This window comes from Sceloporus undulatus, chromosome 6 (genome assembly GCF_019175285.1).
Source record: "Sceloporus undulatus isolate JIND9_A2432 ecotype Alabama chromosome 6, SceUnd_v1.1, whole genome shotgun sequence".
In the NCBI taxonomy this organism is placed as follows: Eukaryota; Metazoa; Chordata; class Lepidosauria; order Squamata; family Phrynosomatidae; genus Sceloporus; species Sceloporus undulatus.
In genome coordinates, this window is record NC_056527.1 from 80,052,731 (window position 1) to 80,066,605 (window position 13,875).

Sequence of the window (13,875 nt, forward strand, 5' to 3'; positions counted from 1 at the left end):
AATAATAATAATAATAATAATAATAATAATAATAATAATAATAATAATAATAAATTCCTCACCTTGGAATGCCATCTCTGCATCTTTTTCTTTCCCTCATTGCCACCCCAGAATACACATATGTAGAAAAGCATTCTGTATCAATTTCCCAAATTGGAAAGAGAAACGTTTGTAACATTCACATTATAGCATTCATGTAGAAAAACAAAAGCCTTTTGCAAAAGACTTTTGCGAAAGTGCCTTGCTGCTGGAAGCAGAAATGAAAGGGAAAGTGAACAGGCAGCCAGCCACATTCTATCCACACACACACACACACACACACACACACACACACATATATATATATATATATATATATAATCTGTAGCAAAAACCATGTGCATAGTTTGTCAAAAATAATTTAAAAAATAAAAGAGAGAGAGAGAGAGAAAGCTCCCTGGTGCGAGAGCGGAGGCTTGCTCCATTTGGTGCCCTCCCTCTGACCTACCCTGAACCTCCTCCTGCTCTGTTACCCCGATTGCCCTCCATGGCCCCCTTCTCTCCACCGGCTCCTTTATCCTCATCCTCATCCTGATCCTCCTCCATCCCCGATTCTCTTGGCACTCTTTGGCTCCTTCCTTCTCCTCCTCCTCCTTCTCCCATGAAGGGAAGGGAATGCTCTGCCCTGTGCCCTCCCTCTGACCTAAACCTCTCCCCTGAACTTGCCCCGATCATGATCGGGGGCAAGTTCATATTTGCTGAACCCAGTTTTTTTCAAAAGATACAGCATTTGCCCCGAAATGGTTGTGGAAGCTTCGGATTCGCTTGTGGGAGATTCAGAGTGAATATGAACTTCACGTGCAAGATTCGGTTCCTGATCCGGGGTAAAAGGTAGTCTGAATGTCCCCTCAGTCTCAAAGGTGCTACAACATCCTTTTGGATACTGATCCTGACTAATACAGCTATGTCTTTGAATTTTTTGACTCTATTATTTATCTGTGATCTCCATCTCTGTAGCTTGGCTGGGCTCTAATAACTGTGGCTATAGGAAAGAGTTGTTATTTGTTGTTGTGTACCTTGAAGTCACTTTCTACTCATGGTGACCCTAAGCCAACCCTCCTATGGGTTTTCTGGGACTGAGACTGCGTTACTTGCTCAAGTCATCCAGTGGGTTTCCATGGTCAAGCAGGGATTCAAACACTGGTTTCTAGAGTTTTAATCCAATGCTTAAACCATCAAGTCATGCTGGCTCCATAGCAAATATGATCCCCAGTTATAGTCCTTCCCCCCCCTCCCCAGTTCTACCATGTAGAACTCCCATTGATATCCATGGACCAAAAACAAAATAAATGCTTTGTTGCTAAGGCTGAAATCAGAGCCTGGGAAAGTTAATTTGGGAGTACAGTTACAAAATGCCCCCCAGCCAGCATGGCCAATGGTCATGCTGACTGGGAAATTCTGGGATATGTAGTACAAAAAAGCCCTGATTGAAGCAGGGCTTTAACTGAAGGAAAGGTTGACACCAGCCAAGCCCCATGGCTTCTGAAAATATGATACATGAAGTATAGAGGCATATATACACAAAGTGTATTTACCTGCAACTCAGGCAGGCCTCTATCGGGAGGGAATGCTGATGCTCACATAAGCCCTTCCCGCAACATCTCCATACATTTGGTTATTTGGGATATTTGTGCATTTTATGTGACGTTTTGGAAAGGGTTTTGCACAAGAATGTTTGGTGGAATGCACTTACAAAGTTCCTATGATGGAACCTTGCTTTATCAAGATTCGCAATCATGGGAGTTTTGCAAGTGCATAATGGCCAGAATCCTCATGGTAACTTACATTTGCACAACCAGGGGTACCACAAGTGTAAATGCATTTTAAGAGTTATGCAAGGAGGTGTGCATTTCTTACAAACAGAATGGTTTTCTCCAGACTGTGCTGGTCATGTGTTGGAGCCATCTGTGCCCCTGTCCCAAACAATTGCTCATGGAAGCACTAGGAGAGCCTCTCTTCCTATCCATCACCATCATTGTTTTCCAGAACTAGCAGAACAATACAGTTCTTCCAAAAAAGATCTCTGCCTCTGCCTCCCCTCCAGATGTTTTTTACATTTCAGGCAAACTTGTATAGAGATAAGAAAAGACGTGCATTCAAACTGGCATCATCTTAAACCAAAATACATAAATATTTAAGCACCACATTAACCTACACTTTTCTAAACTCATTGTCAACTTTTCTTCTCAGGATGTATCTATGCCTCAAATTGTAGAGGCTGTTTTCCATCTTTGTCCTGTTTCAAAGAGATTATTGTAAAAAATTGTTCTATTTGACTTGATTTTAAACATAGGATTGTTTCTACTCTCTGGGGATTTAATGTTAGGCCCCTTTTCACACTGGCGCTTTTGCCCTGGGTAGATCCGGGCAGATCTGGTAATCCCAGTACCAAACCTGTCCGGTATGATGTTCCCATTACCTTTACCCTGATCAAACCTCCCCAGTGCAATTTACCCCGCTGATGTTCACAAAGTAGTGATTTAAGATGGAGCCTCCTTGTTGTTAATAAAATGATTTGCATATTCACTTCCACTGTCATCAATGGTGACGTGTCATGCAGCCCTTTGCCAAAGGCATGGGTGCTTCCCCCTCTTTTTAAAAAAATCTAGCGGCAACATTCGCATATTCTGCCAACTTGTTAAATTAAAAAAAAGCCTGGGTTTAACATTTCTATGGTGAACAGAGGTTCTCCATTCCAGCTTTATGCCCAGGTTATTTTATGTCCGCTTCCTTAGGTCTTTCCCTCTCTCTTTTCTCCCCTCATGCTCTCCTCACCCCGCTCCCCACTCCTAGGTGTGCAGGGCTGCCTTCTCCCCCCTGCCACCCTCCCTCTTTGCCCCCTTCAATCCTACCGCTGGCACAGACACGTACACGCCTCCCATCATTTCCCTCCATTGCCTGCACTGAAAGGCTTGGGGAACCTTGGCCATTGGGGAAACATATGTAGCACAAGCATTCACACATTCTATCAATTTACCAAAAAGGAAACATATGTGGCACAAGCATTTGCATAATCTGTCACAAAATATAATTTTTTTAAAAAAATGCTGCTTGCAAAGTGACCGGTGCGAGAGGTCACTGCCCACCCTCTGACTTTTATCCCTTCCCCTAAATGACCTGATCATGACCGGGGTCAAGTCCACATTTGCCAGCACCATGAAAGAACAGGGTTTTCTGAAAAGAAACGGGGAAAACCCCAAACCCACACTGATGGGGATTTGCCCCGGTTCGGGTGTGCAAAACTCCGATCTGGGTGTGCAAAAACCGGCACCAGTGGGAACAACCCACTTTTAATCCAATTTGCAATTCAGTCTAAAAGGTGGTGTGAATGACCCCTTAGTTTGATTATCAAATTGGTTTGTTAGTTTAGATATATTTTAATATTTTGGATTTTTTTTCTACCCAACCTTGAGGGTCCTGCTCTTTTTAGGATGAAAGGTAGCTTATACATATTTAAATAGAAATTAATATGATAGACATTTCCCCTTTCCAATGAAACTTGGAAAAAATGGATTGGGGTTCAGTGGCATCACTAGGTTTGGCATCACCCAGTATGGTAGAGACAGGAAAACCTCATAGGTGTGCAGCTGAAGGATATTCAGACTTCATGCAAACATTCACAGAAGCAAATTTTAACTTTCAGCCAGAAATCCACCATGCAAAATGTGTCAGTTTCAAAGTGCTTAAGTCCTTTATTCTTAATTATGTCCCTCCCTCCTGAGCAAAATCCTTTGGATTCCAAAGAATCTAATCATCTTTTCATCTGAGAAATAGAATCTGTGGCAGTTTGACAAAGCAGAAACCTGGCATTGTTTGCACCCTGCAGCTTTTTCCTAGTAACTAGTATCTGACCGTCTCCAGTTATTCTTGCTGAACAGGTTCATCTTTAGTTCACACAGGCATGAGGTCACAATAATGTAGGTTTCATCTCATGGCTGAATTTTTTTTTTCCCCTGTCAGGCTATAATAAAGGTTGGAACGATGTTTCCCGATATACCCTGGTAATTAGGACATACATGGAAAGAAGATGCCTGGCATGGGAAGCAGGAAACTCCCAGCAAAGTTCCTCCAAGACATTGTACTACACAAAGCCAGAAAAATGCAGCGCCTAATCATTTTTGAATGACAGAATGCAACAAAGGGTGGGAAAGATCAGCAGTGGCAGGGACAGAAGGACATGATCCTGCATTCTGGTAGCAAGTAACCCAAGCTGCATAAATAAGTGTAAGGAATAAAAGCAGGAGGCTAAATCTCAGTGTCAAAGTCAATGGTACGTTTAGCAAGTTCTTTAGAAGAGATGCTACTTCCAGTGGTGAAAGATATCTGTCATTGCATGTAATTTTCCTTACACCTATATCTTCTATTATCATCCTTTGTTTTGTAACTGGTCATTGTAAAATAAACACAGGGTTAATTTGGAAGCCTGATTGCTGGAGCATGTACCTCTAAAGAAATCTCACTGTAGGAGAGAAAATGGGTTAATCACAGGGCATATTCATTCCCAGTATCATCTAATTTGATCCTGATTAGGGATCAGAATGTTTGCAAAGACAAACATTCCTGCTCTGCCTTTGCAAGGAAAATTATGAGAAGTAGCACACCTGTCTTCAGTAGTTTCACTCTAGTTCAGATTAAACATCCATACACCCCCACCCTTCTAGTTTGTCTTGGTCTTCAAGCAGGGAAGATGAGAACGCCATGTGTCGGGGATGCTTTGATTGAGATTTCCTGCATGGCAGGGGTTGGACTGGATGGCCATTGTGGTTTCTTCCAACACTATGGCCTGTTCCAGACTGCCAAAATAAAGCTGCTTGGGGTCTCTTTGGAGGTATGCTATTTAAATGATGCATGCGTCCGAAGAATCCGGAAGATGCACCAAAGCTGCCCTCCAGTGCTTAGGAATGGAGTGTGGCTTTGGCGCGACCTCCGGACTCTTAGGACCCAGGCATCATTTAAATAGCATACCTCCAAAGCAGCTTTATTTTGGCAGTCTGTAACAGGCCTATGATGCTATGATTCTATGAAGCTCTTAGGGGGCAGTAAGTTCCTTTTGTACGGTTTCTTCTTCCATATAGTCTATTTTTCTATGATTGGCTATTGGAAAATAAGGAGTTGCTTTGCAGGTCTGACTGCTGAGAAGAAATGGATTAATTGTAGGAAATATACATTCTGTCACATTTAAATTTAATGCAGACAGAGAAAGATAGGAAATAAGGCAAAATTCAAAATCCACAAAAGAGATATACCTTTATTAAAAAGAAAAGGTAAAGGTTTATTATTCATATAATATATAGTGCAAGCTTTTGAAGTTTCACTGGCTTCTTCATCAGGCAATGGTCTTTAAAACCATACAGGAGCGGGGAGGGAGTGATGATGTTAGTGTCACAGGCCTACATTTTATTATTTTTATTTTACTTGTATATTTTTATTTCATTTATTTATATGTTACCTTTCACCAGGATCAGGACCTATGGCAGCTCACAAAAGAATGAGCTAAAACAATACAAGGCAATAATTTTACCGATGCTGCATGATAAGAGGGCAGAAGGAGATTGAAATAGAGCAAAGTGCAGGCAGGTCATAACAGTATCTAGAGGAGGAGAAGCAATGCGGGATGGAGAGAAGGTAGCAATAATAGGGGTAGCTCTTTTCCTCTTATATCAGGCAGTGGGAGAACCCTAATGTTTCCCTTCATAAAATGTAATTTGATCTGTTGGGGTTTTTTTTCAGACATCAAGTAAAAAAACAACAGAGTCCGTGAAATGTTAAATTCTGATCATTATACTTCAGCTTTTACTCTGCTTTGGTGCAACCCTCATCCTTCACTCCAATGGCTCCCTTGTGGAAACTTTCCAAGGACCTTTGCAAAACATTTATGAGCCACTTGAAGGAGACTACCAACTATTCCTTGTGTAGCTGCCAATTAATGTGCCTTTTCCAATAATTACTGTATATACTCATGTATACGTGTAAAAATTTTAGTCAAAAAATGGACCCAAACAACCTGGGTCAACTTATCCTTGGGTCAATATAAGTACTGTACTTTAACTCTCTCTCTCATATATATATATATATATATATATATATATATATATATATATATATGGCATCCCCTTTCTCTGAATAGACTGGTAAAAGGCAAGAACTTAGTCCATCCTGGGAACACCAAAAAGAAGCAGGGATCCCCTCTACTCTCCCATCCATCCAGCCTTTAGGATGAGCACAAACAGCTATGCCTGCCAAAATGTTCTTTGCCGTCATATTCCTTCGCATTGTCCTTTACATCCTTTGTTACATGCCCCTAAGTTTTACCCTCTACTTATCCACAGGTCATATCAAAATCCATAATTTTGGCTCCCAAACCTACCCTTGACTTATACATGAAGTTGATTTATAGTCGAGTAGATACAGTAAGTTAATAAAAATTAAAATTAAACTCCTTATGTTTCTTACAGCTCAGCAGATAATCAATTTTTATAACTTTTATTTTTTATCAGTTATTGCAATTGTATTTTATTTTACTGTAATTTTATTTTGTTTTGCTAATTGATTAATCTGGAACTATTTCGACTACAGAGTTTAGTTTAATGAATTTAACACAATGCAGCAGATATATATTACATGCAACAAACAGCAGCTATAAATTTGATGAAATTAATTGTTAATAAGTTTGGTTCATTTTTCTGCATTTAACCTTGAAATCTAAAAACCTAAAAGCTAAATGAAAATTAAAAGCTAAAGAAAACGGTGGCCCTTAAACACTTTTGCAACCCAAAAAATGGGCCCCGGGCTCACTGCAATTGCCCAAGGATCATGATATCCTTGTTATCCCTCAAAGTAGCATGTTACAAGTAATATAGTTACATGTAATGTTTTACTTTCAAGCTCTGAACAGGATTGGACCATAGCTGTTACAGACTCTAGCCAGGCAGCACTGGCAATGGAAAACCACAGCAATGCAAGACCCAATCCTTCTCTGACAACAAGACCAGCTGTAAACTATGGGAGATGGTGGTACCAGTAAATGATATCACCAAACTCTGCACATCAGCTAGGCACAGGAGGCATCACAGCTGTGAGCAAGAAGATGGGGCAGACAGAAGGAGAGTGGGTGATCTAGAGATGAGAACCAGAACAAAACAGGAGGGGACAAGAAAAAGACTGGGGAGGTGAAATGGAAAAGAGAGGTGTAGAAATGGACAGCAACAGAATTACAGAAGTAGAGAGGACAAAAAAAGAGGAGAACTAGGGAGGACTGAGGTAGACAGGAAGAGAGAGAGCAACTTAGGGGGTCATTCAGATGTCTTTTTTTTTTAAGTGTGACAATGTGAATCATCTCACTCACACTTTCCAGGTTTGTAATTCACACTAGAGAACCGCATCAATTCACATCTCTATGAGTTTGGTTGTTCACACGTGCAAGCGTTCAAATAAATAAAGCATTCAAATAAAGGAGGCCTGGTGATGCAGTGGATAAATGACATTACTGAAGCCACTCACTCACAAACCACAAGGTTGTGAGTTCAATCCCAGCCAGGGGCTCAGGGTTGACTCAACCTTGCATCCTTCCAAGGTCACTAAAATGAGTACTCAGCTTGTTGGGGGCAATTAGCTTACAGTTGTAAAGCGCTTAGAGACTGCCTAGGCGGTATGAAGCAGTATATAAATGAAGCTACTATAAGGAAATTCTGCCTGACATCCCTATAGTCTAATCTTACTTTGTTCAGACCTGACCTACAGCCAGACTGGGAAGAATGCCTTGGACTGCATATTCAAGACAACTCATGATGTTAATGGGGTGCCTAATAAAAGTGCTCCTGAATTCTACAACTTCTTTTTTTCTCATGGATGGCAAGTGCCTATGCCAATTTAAGTGTAGGTGAGAACCCAGACTTACAGACAACACAGGCCCTGAGAATACAAACAACATTCCATCTTCACACCCCTTATAATAGAGATCACAGTGCAATCCATCAAACAGCACATGATTTAACATCAATACATAATGGGTTGTCCTCAGATTTAGTGGAATTTCTCATAACTACTCTATGATCCACATGTATGATTAAGTCTGGATGTAGCCCTATATTGATAAAATATATCAAAGTTAATACTAAATCAATCAATAACAAACTAGGAAATCTACTCAGCTTTGCCCCACTTGATGTTAATGATTTTACTGATGATCTGAAAGAAACAAAAGTTTGACTGGTATGACCTACCATCCTTAAAATTTGTTTTATATCAATTTCCAAGTTTGACTGGTATGACCTACCATTCTTAAAATTTGTCTTATATCAAGTTCCAAGCAAAATGGACCAAAAGAAGCAATCCCCCCCTCCCCCAAAAAAACACTCAAGGTGTATTGATTGGTACTAAACTTGCAAGAAAATGTTATATATATTCATACTGTTCATGAAGCAACAGATGAAGTTGACTGGTGAGGTCCAAAACCTTGCTATGGTCTTTGTTTTAGCCCCATTACATGGCATACTAAGGACTGTGAGCAAGCATGTGGATTTGTATAGTGTATCAGACAAACACTCTAAATTAGTGCTTCTTAAACTGTGGCAAGTAGGCTATTCCTCTCTCCAGTATGCCAGAGACAGGTATCATATTTGTGCCATGTTATTATCATATTCACGTATATTCATGGAAATTTAACATGGACCACCAGATGATGGCTCATAGAGAGGCAGCAATCCACCGAGCACTGCTTTGAGCAGCACTGCTTTCAATTATAGCAGTGGTTCTCAAAATGTGGGGCAGGATCCCCTGGGAGGCATAATAGTTGCTGGGAAATGGTGTAAGAGAAGCCAGCCTGCAAATACAGCAAATTTGAAAAAGAAGCATAAGCTGATCCCTGCAAAAGTGATGATAGGTGTCTTCCCCCATTAGCCGCCCTCCAACCTCAGGCATACTGTACATACTCATGTATAAATCTAGAAATTTGAGTCATAAAATTGACCCCAAAAAACCTGGATCGATTTAACCACGGGTCAATGTAAGTACTGTACTTTAGCTCTTAACCATAAAAGAACCATGCCCTGATGAAAGGTGAGAGCTTAATCTCTTCTCGTAGCACCAAAAAGAAGCATCAACCCCCTCTACTATCTCACCCATCCAGCCTTTAGGGTGAGCACAAAGAGTTATGCTTGTCAAAATGTTTAAAGATCTTTAGCATCATTTTCCTTTGCTTCATCCTTTACAATGTTTACATCCTTCTGTTACATGCTGCTAAATTTTACCCTTGACTTATCCACGGGTCATATCAAAATCCATAATTTTGCCCCAGAACCTATCCTCGACTTATACATGAGGTCTATTTATAGTGGAATCTCCTTCCGTGGAGGTCTTTAAACAGAGGCTGGATGGCCATCTGTCGGGGATGCTTTGATTGTGATCTCCTGCATGGCAGGGGGTTGGACTGCATGGCCCTTGTGGTATCTTCCAACTCTACGATTCTATGATTCTGTGAGTATATACGGTAGCAAAAATCACCTTTCCTTTTTAAAAATACATTTCTTGCTCAGCCTCTTTGTATGCTTTTTCCTCGGTGCTGCAGGAGGAGAGAAGTGAAATGGGGCAGAGGACACAAGAGCTTGAGGTTAAGGTGGAGGATGCTTGTGGCACAAGAGGCCCGTATGTCAAAGAGAGACACTATCGAAAGGGAGCTTTCTGCAAGGTGAACAAAATTTGCACACAAACAAAATATTTTTATTCACAAACTATGTTGGGGAGGTGCAACATCCATATATAGATGGAAAAGGTGTCATGGGACAAAATGTATGAGAACCACTGAATACAGATGTAACCTATGGTGGATATAATTCTCCTAAAATAGAAATAGAGCAAATTTCAAAAACACTTAATCCAACTAAAACTGCAAAAAATGATTAGGCTGCCACTGATATCCTCATGTGATTTTCTTTATAGTATGTTCTCCATAGATGCTAATTTTCATTGAGGACTCTACAGAATGTAAAGAACAATCTAGAATTTAGCTTTAACCTGGAAAGGTATGATTTGCACTTTTAGAAGACCACAAGTGATGGATGAACTCCACTCAGCTCAGTTAGGAAATGGATCACTCTTCAGAAGAATATCTAGGCCAGAGATCTTGCAGAAAAGTCCTAGTTTTCGTCTTGAGAGTTTTAAAATTGTCACAGTGTTGTTCCATTATATTTGATAGTGTTGTTTATTTATTTATTCTTGTCCATGTCTTAAACACCAATTAGCTCACACAAAGGGAAATAAATATCCTGATTCTATAGGACTTTTACTTTCTACCCTTTACCCTTTTCATAATGGTTTTTAGAACTACCATTCTTATTTATAAGTAGAAAAAAGAAACTAAAATGCCTTTGCATAAATGATTTCTGTGTTTAACATAGCATCTGTTTTAAGAGGGTAAAATAACGGTGTTGTGCCTATTTAATATTTAGAGGAAGGAATGGCAAAACCACCTCTGAGGCTTCCATGCCTGAGAAAACTAGGAAATGCATGGGGTCTCCATAAATTGGCACATATTGCACACATTGTTCAGGGATACTGCCATCTTATGGACATCTGGAGACAAAACAGGGAAGTCAAGTATGAACTACAAGATTTGAGTTGCTAATCTTATTACAGTAATTCATCATTGCAACTAAGCAGCCTCTCCAATTAAGTTCTGTTAACTTCGGATTCTCAGTCCTGACGATTCTTTGGCTTGAAAGCAACAAGGATGGTCCTTTTTTATTATTGGAAGTTCTAGACTTGCTGCTAACTAGGGTGCAAAAGCCCACTCTGTCCAGAGGGAATGAATTTCTGAGGGTCAATTTTCATAGTTTAGGCAAGGAATACTTAGAGGTGGTTTTGCCAGTTCCTTCATCTGAAATATAACCTAGATCATCTTATTATTTTTGACAGACTCCCATCCAAGTACTAGCCAGGGCTGATCCTGCTTAGTTTCCAAAATCAGACAAGATCTAGTGCCTTTAGGGTATTTAGGACTTTATCTTCCCCTGTATCCAAAGTTCTCAGGGTGAATAAAATTAATTTAGTACAATAAATAATGATGACAGCAATTTTAAAAGACTAAAATATATATTTGGTTGTCTATCACTTAAGAACAGACCATCTAAAACCAGTTTTTAAAAATTAAAATAAAACGTACAATAGCATATGTGCAAATTCAATAAAATTTAAACCTCAAAGGCTTTAATAAAAAGCCATGTTTTGAGTTGATACCAAACAACGTTAGGGCCTCCAGCAGGAAAGTATTACACAACTGGGGTGCCACAGCCTTCTCCCTTGCCTTTGTATTACCACCACCACCTCACATAGAAACTGGTGGGACACAGAGGAGGCACCCTTTGACAGACCTCAGTTCTCAGGGAAGTACAGATAGGGAGAGGTGCCCCCTCCAGTATGGAGGTCCCAAGCCATTTAGGTGGGGATCATCAGCACCTTGAAATCAAACCTGAAGTAGTGGTATTCCTGCACCAGGTGTCACCCAGTGCAGGGTGAAGAGCTTGCAGGAGTGGAGCCAAAAGGGCACAATCCCCTTCCTACCACATGCCATTTTACTCATGAGTAAACCAGTGCACGGGAGGGGTGCTCTGAGCATCCTCCCTTCTGCACTCACCTTTACTCGGGAGTAAAATTGCAGGTAAGAAGAAGAGAAGGTGCCCAGAGCAATCCCTCCCTCCTGTATGCCAGTTTACTCACAAGTAAACCGGTGCACGGGAGGGAGGGGATGCACTCAGCCAGGTGTCATTCCTCTTCTGGGGTGTCACCCAGTGGGGTCCACATCCCCCACACAACCCTAGTGATGCCACTGACCATAAGCATGTTAGCAGCCAGTGCAATTCCTCCAAAACTGGTATGATCTCCATATAGTGTTCCAGTTAGCAGTATAGCTGCTGCAATTTGCACTAGTGCGGTTTCCAAGTCGTCTTGTAGAGTGCACTGCAATAGTTTGTATTCACAGAGTTATGTGATACATGTGCATTAGTGAATTGCTATACTATGTACCTCAAGGCGCAAGCAAGATAAAATGTACAACTGGAATCAACAATACATGTCTGTATATGCAATGCACAATGCGCATCTTCATCTGCAATGCACAGTGGCACACCACATGTGCAATTGCACTGAATGCTTAACTCTCTGCTTTTGCAGTCTTCAACTGAATATGGAAAAATTACCATGGCCAAACAAGTACATCCATATGCATAAGGGAATTTACAGGCGCATAAGTTACTAACATGATGCCAGCCACAATTCCTTAAGGGTTTTTGTTTGTGTTTGTTTGTGTGTGTGTGTGTGTGTGGTTTTTTTTTTTTTTTTGGTATATCACTTCGTGTTAAGACTTGAATGTGGATTTCAGAATCCACATTCCACAGAGATCATGATCACAAATTCTGGTTGCATTTATTTCCCACAAAACTGTGACTGGTCATCACTTTATACTCACTTCTGTCACTTGGCAGTTTAGCCTTAAAAGAGGTCAGGATCATATTATGAGATATGCAGCCCATGTTCCACCAGATTTTTAGCTGAGCTTATTTTTCAAACAGTATAACATGAATATATAATCACAAAAACATCTCAAGATGAATGCAAGACCAGGATTGATTATTCCAGCACTCTTTAATCCACTACTGTATAATGACCATGCTGGCCTGGGATGGTGACAGAAGCAGCCATCTGGAGCTTCTTCCTCTAGAAACCTCGTTGAATCTTTAACCCCACAACTGAAAATTACTTCTCCCAACATTCTTGACTTGGAGATAACAAATAGTCTGTTGGTGTTCCTAGAGATGAGGATTTTGCTGTACAGTTGCACTGTGTTATGAAGCTATATGCACAGCATCCCTGGCAAGATTTTGTGTTTATTTTACATGGAACCCCTTGAGTCTGTCTAGTCCATTGGTTCTCAACCTTCCTAATACTGCGACCCACAAAAGCGTTATGACCCTCATGTTGAGAACCGCTGCACGAAAGTATTATAGATTATGGCGCCAACACTGGGTCTTAGGCAACCCCTGTGAAAGGGTTGTTTGACCCCCAAAAGGGCCGTGATCCACAGGTTGAGAACCAAGGTAGAGAAAGGTTAGCTAAGAAGGCCTCCAGCAAATCTTTGAGCCTACACCCATATTGGAAAGAAATCAAGACTCCATTCATTACCACCACTAGGAATGTCAGGAATAGTGATGAAATGGTTGGACATGAGTGAATGCCCCCAGGAAAACAAGACGTTATAGACAGGAAATCACACTCATCTGAAGGTTCACCTTTGTGGCAGGGCTATCAGCTCAAGAATTTTCTCTTTCAGTAGTCAAAATATGGCCATGATTTCTCCCACTCAACTGAGTGAGTCAGATCAGCTATTCTGTAATGTCTCTAGTCTCAAGTGGATGCTTGCTTGAGACATGACTACCTTTTGCTTATGCCAAGTCCCCAATACTGTCTCTTGGGAAAGAAGAAACAATGGGAAAGCTTGGCAGAGGTATCTTTCCCACATACACACTTTCTTTATTATAAAAAATAACCAGTTAAAGGGGGAAAGGCAGATTAGATGCACTGCATCTTTTCACTTTGAGACACAGGAGCCCATTGTTTAGAAGAACCCTGTGACCAGAATGCATCCTGTAGTAGTCTTCCAAGCCTTTGAAGGGTTATGTAGAAGGGGTAAGAATTGTGTGGCCTCCCTGGTGTTGTTCAGTTGCAGCGCCTGGCATTCCTCCTATTGGCTATGCTGGCTAGGGCTGCTGGGAATTGTCCTCCAACATTGTATAGAGGCCACACAGTTCCCAGTCCTGTTGTACAACTCCAGTCAATTCTTTGTGG